Source organism: Azolla caroliniana, unplaced genomic scaffold, assembly GCF_043228905.1.
Source record: "Azolla caroliniana isolate FFs.n. ecotype wild unplaced genomic scaffold, voAzoCaro1.0.p SCAF_8, whole genome shotgun sequence".
Classification (NCBI taxonomy): domain Eukaryota; kingdom Viridiplantae; phylum Streptophyta; class Polypodiopsida; order Salviniales; family Salviniaceae; genus Azolla; species Azolla caroliniana.
In genome coordinates this window covers 17,545,979-17,563,730 of record NW_028230443.1, presented here as the reverse complement: position 1 = coordinate 17,563,730, position 17,752 = coordinate 17,545,979, and the positions used below count along the sequence as shown (strand labels likewise).

Here is a 17,752-nt window from a genome sequence, read left to right as displayed (position 1 = left end):
GTGTACTTTGATCTTGCACCGTGTCGATTTGAGGTCGTGCCAACTGTTGATTAGTTACGACATTTGAGATGCTTTTAGTTTCTCCTAACCAACAAAGACAAGATACTTCAATAAATTAGGGACCACTAAAATGACACCAAACTCTACATCAAAATACAAACCTTTCACCACCCTCGTTTTTTGGCGTCAATATGGTGTCATTTACATCAACACCTATTACATGGAGCAATTAGAAATTAAGAACTCATGTAAAGAAAGAATGTAATAAACAATGCACCTATCTCAATTTTGTGGACATGGGATCATGGTCTCATGGAATGGCATGCCAAGGTCCATACGAGTTCTTGGTGATGATGATGGTTCTAGTGGTTGTACTTGACTTGTCATCTTCATTAATGTTGGTAGTAACATTGAAGAAATGTTAAGTTGTAACTACTGGTTGACACATTTTTGAAGGTTGTCCTACTCCAATGTTCGTAAGAGGGCCATTTGTTTGAATTTCTTCCTTTGTATACCCCAACATCATCATGAATTTATGTGTAGAGAATAACAATGTTGGAATGCTTAATGGTAAATCCTGAAACATAGGCGCCATATTTACCTAAAACCATAGTTGTTAAAAAAACGTGTACTCTACATTTAGAACATGTTCTACACATATTCTATGTTTTAGAACTGCCATTTCTCAAAATTTCAAGTATTCTATGTATTTAACAAGTATTTAACATTTCAAAAAAGTTTTAAAAAATTTACAATTTTAAAAAAACTTTGAATTTTAAGAAGTATTTAACGTATTTTATAGGTATTCTATGTATTTAAACTAATATACACGTATTCAAAGTATTTTTTTTAAAAAGTTAGAATACTTTGCATACATATTCTACGTGTATTGTATTCTAAGTATTCTACAACAATACCTAAAATATAGGATCCATGTGTATGTGTATGTGATTGCTAAATTTGGTATGTGTATGTCTATAAATCCCGTGGGGTAAGGTACGTTTAGTACATGTATTGACAATATTATTTTTATTCGAATGGAGGGGTATTTTGGGAACAAAAAATTCCCCTCCCTTTCCTAAGTTGAGATTAGCGCCCCGTTGGGACACAATAAGTGTGAAGGGAAGGAAATAAGCGGAAAGTGTATTGAATTCTAGGAGTCGGCAACGATTTAGCTCAAGCCCAAAGCAAGCCTTAAATCGTTAAACAGTTTGGCGGTTTGACGATTCAGTTTGACTCTTTTCAAGTTTGAGCTAGATTTAGTTTAGCTTGCCTAACCGGCACAAACCAATTAAGCCATATATATATATATATTTCAACTGATAGAGAGAAATAAAGATATAACATTTTTTAAGAAGAAGAGAGAAAGAAAGAAAGAGATAACATCTTGAGAGAGAGAGAGAGAGAGAACCCCTATGGATATAGCTCAGTTGGTAAGTTTTAGTAACTGGTTTAACCCAAATTGGTTAAAGGCTTAATCAATCTAAGGTTTGGTTTGGTTTAGGTTTGAACTCCACCAATTTGGTAGGTTTAACCGGTTTGGGATGGACAATGCCAACTCGATTAAGCCAAAACTGAATTGTTGTCGATTCCTATCGAATTCTTGTGTTTGGAAGCTAAGCTTGGGGATTGGGCCTAGTGTTGCCAAGTTGTATGATCGACATCGTAGACTGCTAGCAATAGTCGTTGTAGCAATTGAGTCCAAAGAATACCATCAATTTGTTGGAAACTAACTTGCTTAAGGGCTAACATCATCCACACAAAAAAGTTACATGGATTACCATAAGAGATGCAATGTTTTCTTCACTCAAAAACTCCATACACATGCAATTATTACCAATTTGAATCGTGAAGCACACTAAAGCAATTCAAATTTTGATCCTCGAAAAGATCGCCCACTCTAGAGGATCAACATTATCCCATTTGATTGCAAGGATAAGGACGCAAGACATTTCTCACCCTCGTGATGGGGTCGTGGTTGTTTGCGAAGGCAGTGGTCCATAACCTAGATAATGGCCTGTAGGAGCTAAATACTTATTGTTGCGTTACCCGCCCCATTATATAGTTTTACATGGAATGTGTGGGACGAAGCGCGAAGTAAACACATAAGGGCAAGATTAGGATGTAAAAGCAAGGATCACTATATAGGAATGCATGGATGCTCTTAGTACATTAGAATTTTCTCATCATAGAAAAAAAGTTGGAGAGTTACAATTGCTTTTATGGAAAGCTTGGTTGGCTGCTCTCTTTTTCAATGGATGTTCATCCCAAATGTCTTTTCATTGGTTTATTTCCAAACATCCCAAATGTCTTTTCGTTGGATTATTTCCAAACAACTTCTTTTTTGTGCCTTCACAAAGAGATTAAGCTTACTAGTTGGGTTCCATAAAATTCATCCTTCATGATGAAGCCTATCTAGTAGATCAATGATATTTTGCTTGTAAGTTGTAATGAACCTCATTCCTTAAGTAATGAAGTGTCATAGACAAATACATATTGTGAAGATAAGCCAACAAACTATGGATTTTGAAGATTGTTTGCACATACATTTACACACACTCATCTATATTTACATTTGAATGTTGATACGAGAGCTTGCAAAGATAATTTTGTACAGACAAATTACGAAAAGCAACATAATAAAAGCCAACACAATTGTAGAATGGTAAAACTTAGAAAGGATCATGATTTTGCATTGAAAGAGACAATACAATCGGATCATGAAGAATAAAGCAACAAGGCAGTAATTGAAGTTGTGTGGTATACATCCCACATAGAAAGGCAAGGTGACTCTAAGACCTATAAATTAAGACATTTGATTTTGGTTACCTTCATTGGGATGGCGTGGGTTGAGCACAGAGCGAACTATTCTTTCGCCTTTTACTAAAGAATACCGTGTGCTCCTCCTACCTTAAACGCCCAAACCCTAATTTTTGGGAGGGAGGCTCTCCTATGAGCGTCCCACAATAAAGTAAAATTATAGAAGTATATCATCAACGTTTAAATGCTACTTGAGGATTAAAAGAAACCCTTCTTAGGAATCATTTTTAAGGAGTGAGATTGTGGGATGTATAGCACAATGTTTAGTGAAATGAAATCATGTATATGTAAATTGAATGGGGATTTATCCCAATCTCAAAAATAAATTCTGCATATGATATAATGTATGATGGATTAAACTAGTTAATTGAGTAGTATGTGGATAAAGCCATGGATTAACAAGTCATTTAGTATGTGATCATGCATATATATTGCGATCGAATTATCAAAATATATTTAGAATAACACAAAGGATGATAGAAGATATTATTATTTTCCTCGGGAATGTGAGGTTTTTGGTGTTATTGATCTATGATTTGCACATACATGATGTACACACATTCATCTATATTTACATTTGAATATTGATACGAAAGCTTGCAAAGATAATTTTGGACAGCCAAATGACGGGACGCAACATAATAAAAACCAACACAATTGCTAAATAGTAAAACGTTAGAAAGGATCATGATTTTGCATGGAAAGAGATATGATACAATTGGATCAAGAAGAATAAAGCAAGCAGAAACTAACTGAAGTAATGGTATATACATCCCACATAGAAAGGAAAGATGACTCCAGGAGCTATAAATTGAAGATATGTGTTGCCTAGATTTCATTGGGATGGCGTGGGTTGAGCACAGAGCGAACTATTCTTTCGCCTTTTACTAAAGAATACCGTGTGCTCCTCCTAATTCAAACGCCCTAACCCTAATTTTTGGGAGGGGGGCTCTTCTTTGAGCTTCCCATCATAAAGTAAAGTTAAAGAAGTATATGTATGGTCAACATATTTAAACGCTTGGGAATGGTGTTTAAAGGGTGATATTGTGGTATTTATAGACCTATGCTTATTGAAACTATGGATATGTTAATTGAATAGAGCGATTACCCAATCTAAAAAATAAATCTAGCAAATTCATAGATATATTATACAATGTATGGATTAAATTAAGTAGTGTGGATAAAGCTATGGATTAAACATGTCATTTAGGATGTGCTCATGCAAAATGCGATCGTTTTTATCAAGATTTATTTAGGATAACACCATGGATGGTACAATATATTATTATTTTTCTCAAGGATGTGAGGTGATGCTACTTGGTGTTTGATGTTGATCTAAGTTGGATAGCACACAATCATAACTAGATGTTTAGAGACAATAGGCAATTGAGGCAATATAACTAATTTTTTGTGTGTTTGAGCACACTCTACTTCTAACAAGAAGGCCACCTTACAATGACAAGACATATCTTGATGATTACTTACTCTGATAACACATACCGCTGGCTTACGACAAGGCTATTTGGTTATAATGCACCACAAATCTCGAAAGTTGTTTTCTCGTTTTTACATCAACTTGAGGTGTTACAATGACAAAGTAGATTGTTTGCAATTTTGTGGTTCTTTGAGATCTAGAACTATTAGTGCATTGTGTTTGTGTTACAAAGTGATAGGTGGCATGTGAGGGGGAATCCAATGCTACACCCATGGTTGATATCCATGCCTCTAATAAATAACATTGTTGCATCACACATAAGAGAATTGATGTCCACAATGTTCTCCCAATGATCATGTGTTGAGGCTAGTTAGAACGAGCTCATGAGTTCAAAAATGTCCAATCTAGAGGTCATTCACAAAAACAACGAGAACATCAAGTACACAAGACATTGACGTTTTCATATGCAAAATACAAGAACACAATTCTCATTTATACACAAACCCCCCAACTGAAGCAACACCCATTGCATTTGTCTATATACAAAATAAATTAATGAAGAATGAAAAACGTCATGTAAAACAAGAATTACTAAAGCCGAAGTAGCTTAAAACTTTCATTTAAAACATAAGTATTGTTATCATACATTACAGAAAAAAACAATCGAGTTGTCAATAACATCATGTGTAGATGACACATCATACATACCAAAGAAAGATGTTCAAGTGCTAATATCCAAGAATTATAAAGAGAGCAATCAAAGTAAAGATTATGTGCCATACATGAACTCAAAATACACATCATGGCTTTGTAGAAAAACAAAGTTTGGTAAAGCACATGATCTTCTGGTTGTTTCCTTTTCACGTTCTCATGTGTTAAGAATGGTGGTTCCATCTGGGGTTTTTTTACTAACTTCTAAAATAGGAACACATTGATTAGTATCAAACATTTTTGCACACCATCCCGTGTTATCATTCATAAATTTCTTCACTTTATAACCCATGAAGTCACCTTGCCTCTGTATGTAGGATGAACAAACGATGACACATCTAACATCACAATTTTAAAAACGCTCACATCTTATTATTAACCACTTCGTCTCATTTTATTCTATGGTGTATATAATAGACTTTGGATGGTTGAAAAGGGAGTTAATGATGGTATAATCACATGGTACCATTGAATGGGTATTGGTAACAACCTAGTCTCATTTTATTGCTAAAAGGGAGTTAATGATTGTATAATCACATGATACCATTGAATGGATGTCACTTAGAGACAAGGTTTGATGTTTAATGCTAAAAGGCACATATGGGTCGAATGAAGACATAAGTGTGTTTCCTTTTGCGTCATCATGCATGTGGGTAATAGTAAGTTGAGGGTTGTAATTTTTGTTGTTGAAAATTATGTGCACCAATGGAATATGGATGTAATCTAAGCTTAGTTCTCTCAATCAATTCGTTGTAGTAAAAAAAGTCTATACAAACCTCCATCAACGTTATGATTTGTAATTTAATACCTAAAGCATAGTTTGGGCACAACGGATAAACTTATGAAAATTAGTGTAGTTGACTATGCAAATACATGTTGACTCGAGAGTCAACATGTATTTTCATGGATAATTTGTTTACGTTGCATAGAATAGATTGTGTATGAGTATAGGATATACTAGCCACATGTTCTCATGGTTATTTATGCACTTTGACAACATCTGCTTTCATTCAAAAAAGTTGTCATCCTCAAACGGATGATCTGACTAAACATTTGAATCGAATATTGGCGCATCTTTTTTTTTTACCCATAAAAATATCCTCCATTGGTATTAACATAACGTGGCGAAAGGCAATATACCAAACAATTCACTATTACAAAGAATATTGCAACATATTTAACTAGAAATCTATTGAACACTGATGTAGCTTCAACAATCTAGCCATATTTAGCATCCATATCAAGCAAGGAATTACCACCAACAACACTAGGTTCAAATATCGGCGCATCTATTTCCCGAATATATATAAATGCCAACAAATGAGCCAGAAGGGTTATTTAATCATTTAAGACTTTGGAGTATAACAATGTTGAACATATGTCCATGAGTTTTTGCCCATTCATCACATTAGTGTGTGGTGTTCGACCTTTATTGCTCATGAAGGTTTGATTGGATAAAAAAACAATCTCAAGGTAATGCCAACATCATGACAACTATATAGACTACAAGGGGAGAATCACCATTTCTAGTACAACCTCCTTTGCACTTTGTTCAACATTCCAATAGTGGACTATATAGATATGAATTTTGCATGCCATATTGCAATCTTTCAAACCCCAAGGCTCACTTCATCATTAACCCAAATATTAACTTACCTTATACATCCAAGTCACACAATTCTACTGCTACTACTACATGCTATCATCATTATCCAAATACTACTAAACCACTTGTTTAATCCACATTATGTATGTGAAACCTGGACTCCAAGTTTAATCCACATTATCTATGTGAGACTTGAACCTCAAGTTTAGTCCACATTATCTATATGATAACTTGAACTACATGTTTAATCCATCACATTCTCATATACAGATTTGATTGGTCTTATCTACATCACTTATAGTGGGAAGCTCTATAGAGAGCCTCCCTCCCAAAAATTAGGGTTAGGACGTTTGAGATGGGAAGAGCACACGGTATTCTTTAGTAAAAGGCGAAAGAATAGTTCGCTCTGTGCTCAGCCCACGCCATCCCAATGAAGCCTTGCATTGCTGCTGCCTTCAATTTATATCCCCAGACTTACCTTGCCTTTGTATGTGGGATACTTAAAATACCTAAACCCTAAACGTTCTTATTGACTGTTTCCATGAATTATATTTCACTCAGCGTGCCATGGGAGAAACTCGAACTCGAAACCTCCAAGATATTTCCCTCATGTCCAACTGTCGCTCAAACGCCCATTTTCTGTAGTTTGATAGTGTTGAGTTGGAAGGAGAGTTCTTGACAACTCATGAACCAAATAAATACTTTTAAAATTACCATGGAAAACAAACCCATCCTTATGTTCTACAATAATACTTAGCCAAGTGACAAGAATCTAAGCAATCCATCACTACTTTGCACATGTTCTCCTACTCAAATGTTGCCTCACAAATTTATGCTTCTTTCATCTAGTCATTATTTTAGTACCACTTCTATTTCATCAATGTATGAACTATATTATATGGTATTCTATTGACATCTTTATTCATACTTACTTGAGTTTGGTAAAGAACATGATCTTCTGGCCATATCATTTGTTTCCTGTTCACGTTCTCTTATGAGGATGGTCGTTCCATATGAGTTTTTTACCCATTGCTTTGAAAACATGAAAATCTTTATTAGTATCAACCACATTTCCACATATGTGAATGCTCAACTAACTCTTGTTTGCTATTTTTAGAAACCAATTGCAACCTATACTACACAAAATACTTCCGTGGACAAAGACTTTTAGGAATAAATTGTAACCTATACTACTTCACAAAAAACTTAAGTGGGCAAAGATATTGGCTAAAATGTGTACTTGTGGTTGGGTTGTTGACCATTAGTCGATGTGCAATGACCAAGAGGCCATCGTTGTAATATGGATAGCAAGCAATCTAAACAAGAAAAGGGAAAGTGTTAATGAAACTTTGAGAAGGGAAAGGAACCCCTATTAAGGCAAACCAACAAGCAAATAGTCATAACAAGCCAATGTTTATTCCTATATAAACCATTGTGTGGTTCGTTACCAAGGTTGACAAGGTTTTGGACAAGGATACAAATTTTAATTGGTTTTCTTAACATTTTACAATGGGAAGCTCTATTGAGAGCCTCCCTCCCAAAAATTAGGGTTAGGGCGTTTGATGTAGGAGGAGCACACGGTATTCTTTAGTAAAAGGCGAAAGAATAGTTCGCTCTGTGCTCAACCCACGCCATCCCAATGAAGGTACAAGTGGGCTTGAGGCCTCAGTTTATAGCCCCAACGTCACCTTGCCTTTGTATGTGGGATGCATAAAAAATGACATAATGTTGAAATAAATAATAATACATACAATAATAAAATAAATAAATAAATAAATAACTATAGACTTGATTGAAGAGACATTGTATCTCATCGGACAGAAAGACCAGTTAAATTGAATTGACATACTTGTTGTACCACTACACATTTGTTGAATCGACACACCAAGTTTATACAAAAGTTGTTATATATTCTATTCGTATACTCCTATACATATCAACTCCAGAAATAATGTAGGTTTCTTGATAGCTAATCCGTCCACTAGGGAATATGTCGGCAACAAGGAGACTCAAAGGACTTGATGGGTTCACAAAATGATGGACCATATGTATTTGTTTAACTAGCTATATATATGTATGTGTAGAGTGCTCTCAAATGGTGATAATGCTACAATGAATGGTGATGGGTGCAGCTGCATTGGCATCGGCCACACAGAAATCTTGGAGCGGGTCCTCGTCCGCTGCGCCAACAAGTAGGGCAGGAGGAGTTGTGACATATAAAGAGACAACAAGGCTGAGGAGGGTTAGTAATATAGAAGAAGAAGAAGAAGAAGAAGAAGAAGAAGAAGAAGAAGAAGAAGAAGGCATGTCTGTTAATGAATAGGAGTAGAGTGTTGGTGTTTCTTATATGTGAGGCTGGAAGAGTTTGTTGTTGTTTACTGAATGTGCGTGAATGAGAGACAGTAGGGAAGGATAGGGATGGGGTAGGATGATGAGAATGAGAATGTATTTATATATATATATATAGAGAGAGAGTGTGTGTGTGTTGTGTGTGCAGAGGAAAGGAAAGGAAAGGAAAGGAAAGGAGAAGAGAGGAGAGGAGAGGAGAGGAGAGGAGGCAACGCGTTGTTGAATTGAAGACACGAGAGAGGGGAGGGAGAAATCCTTCTTCTCGCATCATGATCCCTATTACGAACCTTATTGACATTATGGCAGACTAATCAATTACAATTGGAAAGTGTTGTGCTTTGTGACTCCTTCCGATAAGAACATTGCCCTTCTGTTGCACACACCCAAAGGCACAATTTAGTCTGGCCTCCCGTTTGGACCTAAATGTAGGATTTAATGATAAACTTGATGGCAATTAGGATCTTATACATGGGTTCATCAAACAAGTTGCCTTCAATTGAGAAAATTTAACGAAGAAGAGTTTGTGTGTGTTTACTATAAGAGCTTCGACAACCAACACGACTCATACTAAAGTTTACAAACCGGTGGTTTGCTTTAGATATGGTGATTAGGAGGTCAAATGATAACGTCATTTACCACAACCTTGATGGAACAATATTGATGGTGCCCATTGAAATTTCCAATAGGTGGTAGGAAGACAACCCAAATTTGATAGACATCATGATAGTTGAACATATGCATCTAGGTAATTTGTAGAGGCCACCTATATGTTGAAAGATATTGCCTGCGTTTGAGACATTGAATGCAATTATAGGCGAGAGCCATGCATGTTAGATGTATTTACTATAATTGAAGAGGACGTTCAGGTTCTATCTTATCATGTGAAAATGTTGGGAAACATGTCCCTCCAGATGGGAAGAGAAGAAACCGAAATCGGAAATCGTTTCAGAAGACTATAATTGTAAATAGTAAAAAATGCCTCCTAGGGGCTATACTTGTAAATAGCCAGAAAATCGCTTTGGTTTATAAGCAACTAGGGCAAATCTTATAGTTATGAGCTAGTGATCCTTATTAAAAGGTGAGAACGAGGTAGTTACCTCTGTAACTGTGAGTGAGAGAGTGAGAGTGTAACTCTGTAGCCGTCTGCCAGACGAAAGAGAACTCGAGGTCGCTGCCTCCGAGTTCCGTATTTGTACTTCCTCTCTACTATAGTGATCTGTTTTCTCGGGGTTTGTGGACCCCCGTGGTTTTTTCCCATTTCGGGTTTTCCACGAAAAATATCAGTGTCTCTGTGTCTTCACATTTTTATTGTCTGTGTACTAGTTCTTGGTTTCTGCACACGAATACGAACGTGAAACCGGTTGTGGTCGGTTGATTCCTAACAAAAAAGTCAGAAAAACAAGTTACATGCTCCATACATAGTCGGATAGGATCTATAAAATGATGAGGGTGAGAATGTGTATTCTTGGTAGTGGAATGCATTAGGAATCAATGTACAGAGGTTAGCAAGCCAGCAAGCAAGTACACATAGTTCTTTCATGGACACGTGGGTATGTTGTATTGGTAATGTCGACAAGTGGGTGTGTGGGTGAGGTGTGTATTAGGAAGGGGCGAGGTGAAAAACTTACAAGGCAAACTCACAAACACTACAGATGCCTTAAGCTTACAAATTCACAAGCGTTACATGTAAGGCATCTGATACACCACGAAGGGCTCCTCTTGAATGTTGTTAAGAGAGGTTCCCAAAATATGGTAGAATATCTGAAAAAACATTAAGTTTGGTCCTCCATTCATAAGAAGCATCTCAATAGACGGAGACGAAGACACACACTTAGAAGTTCGGCCACACATCTCTCTCTCTCTCTCTCTCTCTCTCTCTCCCTCCCTCTCTTTAGCTTCCGGACGAAGGAAGCAAACAAGTACGTATTCACCCACCCCCATCGCTACAGAAACATAGACACTCAAGAAACACAAGAGTATACGGCACTCAAGAAACACAGAGTATGTCTAAATACGTATATATATATATATACACACACACATGTGTAGAATTCAGGTATCCTCATCCATCATCTCTCTCTATCGCCCTTCCAAGCCTCGCTCTCCATCTCTGCCATAACATAACTTAGTGCATATACTACACATCGTTCCCATTATCCGAGAAAGTGAGGATATGCTGTCCCTCCCCAATTCTGTATTGCTCGCCCTTAGGCTTCTATTTGTAGCTTTATGTGTCACAGCTCCAGTGTAGAATTCAGCAATTATACAAATAGAGAATGATTACAAGAGAGAGATCACACATACATAGAATTTGTTCTATATTGATTGTGTAATATTACATTAGTCAAAATGGCTTGTTTGTAGAGGTGATGGACAAAAAGTTATGTCTCTTCAATGAAGAGTTTTCTCTAAAGTCTAATAATAAATAACTTTTCGTAATTACTTATTTTTCTAATTAATAATAATATAATATTTACGTTAAATATTTCCAATCCCCCCTTCAGCTAAATATTAATTTATTCAAAAGTATCGTTCGAAGAATAGTTTGGCATTGTTAGACCAATCTTTCGGCAGCAAACAACATGCTTTGTTTGAGGTACTGGCCTTGTTAGAAAATCGGCCCACATTAGTGTTGTAGACGCATACTTCAAATCTAGCTTCTTCTCTTAGATTAAGTCTCGTAGAAAATGATGCTTGAAAGAGACATGTCGAATATTATCACTCATTTTCTGATTACAAGCTAACTTTACACATGATTGATTATCACAATGAAGGATTAGCTTTGAAGTCTTAAACAAGTTAAGTTCTTCAAGTATAGAATGAATCCATATTCCTTCTTTAGCAGCGAGTGCGACAACTACATATTCAACTTCCATTGAAGATAGAGCGACTGTTGTTTACTTCTTACACCTCCATGCTATAGCGGCTCTGGTGAGACAATATACGAAGCCACTTGTTGACTTACGACCATCAATATCCCCTCCCCAATCTGAATCCATCCAACCAGACAATTGTGATGGATTGGTCCATCCTTCAAGATTCATGTTGACAGACTCTGATTGTGATCTAGAGTAAGTTAACACCATATCTTTTGTTCGTTTTAAGTAACGTATTAGTTGTTTTAAAGCTTGCCAATGTTTCAATCCGGGATCTTGCATAAATCTTGAAAGAATTCTAGTGGTGAAACATAAATCGGGACGTGTACAACTAACAAGGTCGCGTATACATCCAAGAATTTGCTTGTAAGGAACATTGAGCATTTCATCTCATTCTTTAATAGTTATTGGAGCATCTTCGATTGATAATTTGCATGGAGTTGACATGGGTGTAGAGATAGGCTTGCAATGTAGCATGTCAAAACGTTTTAATACACTTTCAATGTATTGAGTTTGGAAAAGAGAAATGGTTCCTTTGGCACGATCTCTTTGTAATTTCATTCCAAGGAAATACTTCATCGGACCAAGGTCAGTTATTGGAAAAGCTTGTTGAAGTTCCTTCTTCGCAAGTTGTAGATACACAAACTCGTGGAGATTGTCGCAAACCGTATAAGGATCGATGTAGGTAACATACATCATTTGGTCGAGTTGAATCTTCAAAATGTGGTGGTTGTTGCATATAGATCTCTTCTTCAAGTTCTCCGTGAAGGAAAGTGGTTTGAACATCTAAGTGATGGAGTTCCAAATCAAGTTCGACCGCGAGGGAGACAAATATGCGAAATGTGATACTTCGCAATATAGGGCTAAATGTATATTTGAAGTTGAATCCATGTATTTGCGAAAAACCACGAGCTACGAGATGAGCTTATAATATTTCCATTAGCGTTGGTCTTCTTCCGAAGAACCCACTTACAACTAACAATTTGTCGATCAGGTGGTGGATCGACAAGGCTCTAAATTTTGTTCTTTAATAAGGTTGTCATCTCTTCTTCCATGGTTGCTCTCCATTTAGGGCCATCGGTACCAGGCAATGCTTCTCTAACGTTAATAATCAATTCATTTGTGGTATCCGACTCTTCTTCAACTATGAGAGCGTCCATATCGAGGTCCACAAAGTGTGCCATGAATTGGTCGAGTTCCTTATAGATATCAGACAAGGAGCTCGTACGACGACGTGGTGAGTCATTATCATATGGGTTTGGATAGTCTTGTGAGGATTGTGATTTTGAGTTGATTGAAAAATCACATGTGATGTTGGGTGATTCAAGATTAAATGGCGGAATGATTTGATGGGTTCAAGGGCTTTCAAGTGCATGTTGATTAGAGGTCGAGAAATTTGATAAAGAGAGTGATAAATGTATGCAAGGGGTTGATGTGCATGAGAGATCGGAGGAGGTGCAAGGGGCTGATTAGTGTGAATAAAAGGGCGAGGGATTACCACATAACGATCGACAACATCGGGGACTTCATCAAAGTGAGAGGCGGCGATGATATTGGCGGCTTTTTTCTATTGATTGTTGGCGGTGATAGCAACGACATCAACATTCTTTTGTCGACGATTATCATCATCAATGTTGTTGTGTTGGTAGCAAAAGGCGGCATCGGTGGCGGTGTTGTGTGGGAGGCGGCAATCGTCAGCAACAACGATGTTTTGTTGGTTGGGAGGCGGCGATCGTCAGTAATAGCGATGTTCTGTTGGCGAGAGGCAGCGACAACGGACTATTTTTGCTCCAGTAGTGAAGATGACCTCCACCCGGACTATTTTGAGTATGGCTACCAGTGTGAATCTAGAAATTTAATAGTTGGATGTTAAAACACCATTCTTGCACGGTGAGTTGGAAGAGGAAATCTATATGTAGCAGCCGGAGGGCTTTGAGGTGAAAGGAAAAGAAAATATTGTATGTAGGTTGAGGAAGAGCTTGTATGGACTGAAACAAGCTCCTCAACAATGGTATAAGAAGTTTGAGTCCTTCATGTTGGAACATGGATTCCACAAAACACAAGACAATCATTGTGTATTTGTGAAGAGATATGATGAAGGTGATTTTCTGATTCTTTTGTTGTATGCGGATGATATGTTGGTTGTTGGACAAAATATTAAAAAGATTGCAAGCTTGAAGAAAGCTTTGAGCAAAGCCTTTGCCATGAAAAACTTAGGACTGGCAAAACAGATTTTGGGAATGCATATAGTCTAGGACAGGACTAAAAACATGCTATGGTTGTCAGAAGAGAAATATGTGACGAAATTTTTGCAAAGATTTAACATGTACAATGCAAAATCTATTGGATCTCCATTGTTGGTGAATTGTAAGTTAAATTTAGGACAATGTCTAAAAACTAAGAAGGATAAGGCAAAGATTTTTTAAGCGAACTACGAATGAAGCAAGAAAAGTTCTTACTTCATTGTGATAATCAAAGTGCTATCCATCTTGTTAAGAATTCTTCCTATCACTCTTGTATGAAGCACATTCAAAGAAGGTATCATTGGTTGCGTGAGAGTGTGGAAGAGAATGAGTTCATCCTAGCGAAGATACATACTGATGAAAATGGATCAGACATGCTTACCAAAGTCTTATCTATGGAAAAACTTGTTGCATGCCGGCGAAGGACTGGTTTGGTTGACTCTCCCTCTACAAGAGTGAAGGGGGAGTTTGTTATGTAAGATTGTCCCTCCTTACGGGAAAATCGGCCGAAAGGCCAAACTGTGACACGACTAGCCGAAATCCACCGAAGAGTTGAAGAGCCGAAATCGGCTTGTGTTTTGTGGAATCCATGTTTCAAACTTCCATGGTATAGAAGTTTGAGTCCTTCATGTTGGAACGATTCCACTCTCTCGCGTGCTCACCCTCTCAATAATATCCCCTTTCTCTCTAGGGTTCACTATATATATCCCTTCACACACTTTTCTCACTATTTTAACTCTTAGTGATTTATCACACATACATAGCCAACTAATTCCACTATGTCTATATATATAGTAGCCCAACTTTCCATATATATATGAATCCATGTTCCTATATATACTAGTCATTGTAGTGTTTTTGGCATACACTTGTTACCATATGTTGGGAGACAGGTCCCTCCGGATGGGAAGGGAGAAGAACAGTGCCGACGAACAAACTCGGCCGAGGCCGAATCCGGATGAGGAGTACCCGGCTACGGAGAGCCGGATGATACAAGCCCGGTGAGAACCGGAAAAGGAGTACCCGGCTACGGAGAGCCGGATGGCGCAGACCCGGTATGAACCGGATGAGGAGTACCCGGCTACGGAGAGCCGGATGATACAGGCCCGGTGAGAACCGGAAGAGGAGAACCCGGCTACGGAGAGCCAGATGGCGCAGACCCGGTATGAACCAGATGAGGAGTACCCGGCTATGGAGAGCCGGATGATACAGGCCCGGTGAGAACCGGAAGAGGAGTACCCGGCTACGGAGAGCCGAATGATACAGGCTCGGTGAGAACCGGATGAGGAGCACCCGGCTACGGAGAGCCGGATGACGCAGACCCGGTGAGAACCGGAGGAAGAGACATATTCGTAAATATGTTTCTGAGAGCCCATCGAGGATATATTTGTAAATAGCCAAAAAGTCATATTAGTATAAATATGACTTAGGGCAAACTTTTGTTGGTGTGGTTGTCATTTTCTGTTTTGCACGAGATTGGTGTGCGTAACTGTACAGAGAGAGAGAGAGAGAGAGAGAGAGAGAGAGAGAGAGAGAGAGAGAGAGAGAAAGAGGTCGTTGCCTCTGTTGTAACCACCGCTTGTGGCGAATATTTGTGAGCACGAGGTCGGTGCCTCAGTGAACTCACTGTTGTATATTCCTACATAGTGACAGTTTGCAGCCTGTGGGCTGCCGTGGTTTTTCCCCTAGTTTGGGGTTTTCCACGTAAACCTCCTGCATATTCTCTCCTTCTTTGTGTCGCGTTTTATTTCCCGTTTTCTGTGTATCATTCTAAGCTCGGTTGTGGCCGAGCATTGCGCATAAGGAACGTTGGGTTCCCGTCACCATATGTACTTTGTTTATTTTCAACACAGAGAGAGAGAGAGAGAGAGAGAGAGAGAGAGAGAGAGAGAGAGAGAGAGAACATACATAATGTTGGGTCTATCCACTCAAGTGGAGCCCATGACATGGAGTTGGCTGAGAGCCAGCTACCAACTTAGTGTCGAATCGGTTGGGTACTAATTTGGGTTGAGTGTTGAATCGGCTGGGCGTCAATTCAGGCTGAGCGTTGATTCGGCTGGATGTCGAATCGACTTAGAGCTAAAGAAAGGAAAAGGTTATATGTTTATTAATATATATATATATATATGTACGTTTTTTATGTGTCCTTTCTTCTTCTTGTGTGTGTGTGTGTGTGTTTTTGTATGTCTGTGTGAATGCAGATATGAAAAGAGGAGACCTTACTCCAAAAAGGCTAATAAAAAGAAGCCATAGACAGAAAAATGCATACAGGGAAAAATTGAGAGAAAGACAGAGAAAACAGAGCGCGTTACAGAGAAAAACTGCACAGGAGTGAACAAAACTAAGGCTGGAAAAATAGAGATTCGAGAAGAAGAGGTGTGTGAGAAAAACACAACAAAGCTTCTGCAAGAAAACATAAACAAGTGTGAGAGCTCGAGAACAGGGTGATGGAGAACGAAAACTTGTTGCAAGTGTAAAGCCGGAGATCTAGCGAGGTGCTATTTGGACTACCCAAAAGAGTCACAACAACTCTTCTGTCCACTTGCAACAGGTTTATTTGTTCTGTGTTTTTGGTTTTTTTTTCAGTTGTTTATCCTATCTGGTAGGGTGAATATTGTATCCAAGGCGGTAGCCTTGAAATATATGTGCATATCTCTAGAGTAAGCTCTAGAGGATGTCAACACCTTGTATACTCAAAAAATAGTGAATTTGTTTCGGAACCTAAGGTTCTCGTGGTTTTTCCCGATTTTGGGTTTTCCACATTAAATCTCAGTGTACTCTCTCATTTTCGTCTTGTGGTTTCATCTATTGTTTATCAAGTGTTAATTGTGTTTGAAATTTTAATCATCCCGATTCCGCTCCATATTCCCATCACATAATGACTAATTTGACTATTTATAACGGAAGATTACGAAGTGATTATTGTGAGCACAATATATATATATATATATATATATATATATTATTAAATCGAATTCATTCCAGCGGACAGATGGATAGCTACAAAGGTCGATGGTATAAGGATGATGAGGTTTATTTGCTATATTGTACGTTCATACTAGAGTATAGGTATTCAAGTTACGGTAGCCTTCTTCACGCTGGCGGTCAGGGCATCCACTTCAGACTAGCCGATGCTGAACGTATTCTGAAGCAATATGCCAGGCAGTGGTGGGTTAGCAACAAAGAGGGCCACAACAAGCTGAGAGACCCCTAGATTCTGCTTGTTCAGGACCGCGATGGCCAGCGCACGATTCTTCTTGTAGGCATAGGCTAGGAGAATCATCAACTATGCATTTTTTCACATGAACCAAGTGCACGACTCAAGAGTATCACACTTCGATACAATGTGCTCCTTTCAATCACATTTGATTTTCATGTTATCGAATGCACATTATCAATCTTGCTCGCTTCCAACACACATTCCCCTTTGTATAACAATCACGGAGTACAAGCCCAATTGCAACATTGACATGTAAAATTCGTGAACATCATGACACGCTATCTATTCAATTGGTTCGAAATACACTTCCCCAGAATTATTCACTTTCGGTTCCATAGGTGAGATTTGACCTTTGAAGACACAGAATAACAAACTGTGTTTGTATGGATTGCTCTATGAATGTGTGCACATATCATAAAGTACAATAATAAGTATGGAACATGCATGAGGGCCCTTGGTTTTATTGAATCTAAGTAAAACCACGACACATGT

At 38.0% G+C, this 17,752-nt stretch overlaps 4 non-coding genes across 4 annotated transcripts; 2 read left to right on the top strand and 2 right to left on the bottom strand.

Annotated features, from left to right (window-relative positions):
• The first annotated feature begins 2,839 nt into the window (after nucleotides 1–2,839).
• Nucleotides 2,840–2,961, top strand: LOC147861165 (U5 spliceosomal RNA). The gene has a single exon (XR_015530173.1). It is a non-coding gene; the product is annotated as a U5 spliceosomal RNA (small nuclear RNA).
• A 702-nt stretch (nucleotides 2,962–3,663) lies between these two features.
• LOC147861164 (U5 spliceosomal RNA) lies at nucleotides 3,664–3,785 on the top strand. Its single transcript, XR_015530170.1, has one exon. It is a non-coding gene; the product is annotated as a U5 spliceosomal RNA (small nuclear RNA).
• A 3,091-nt stretch (nucleotides 3,786–6,876) lies between these two features.
• On the bottom strand, nucleotides 6,877–6,998 carry LOC147861163 (U5 spliceosomal RNA). The gene has a single exon (XR_015530169.1). It is a non-coding gene; the product is annotated as a U5 spliceosomal RNA (small nuclear RNA).
• A 1,087-nt stretch (nucleotides 6,999–8,085) lies between these two features.
• On the bottom strand, nucleotides 8,086–8,207 carry LOC147861162 (U5 spliceosomal RNA). The gene has a single exon (XR_015530195.1). It is a non-coding gene; the product is annotated as a U5 spliceosomal RNA (small nuclear RNA).
• Between the last annotated feature and the right edge of the window lie 9,545 nt (nucleotides 8,208–17,752).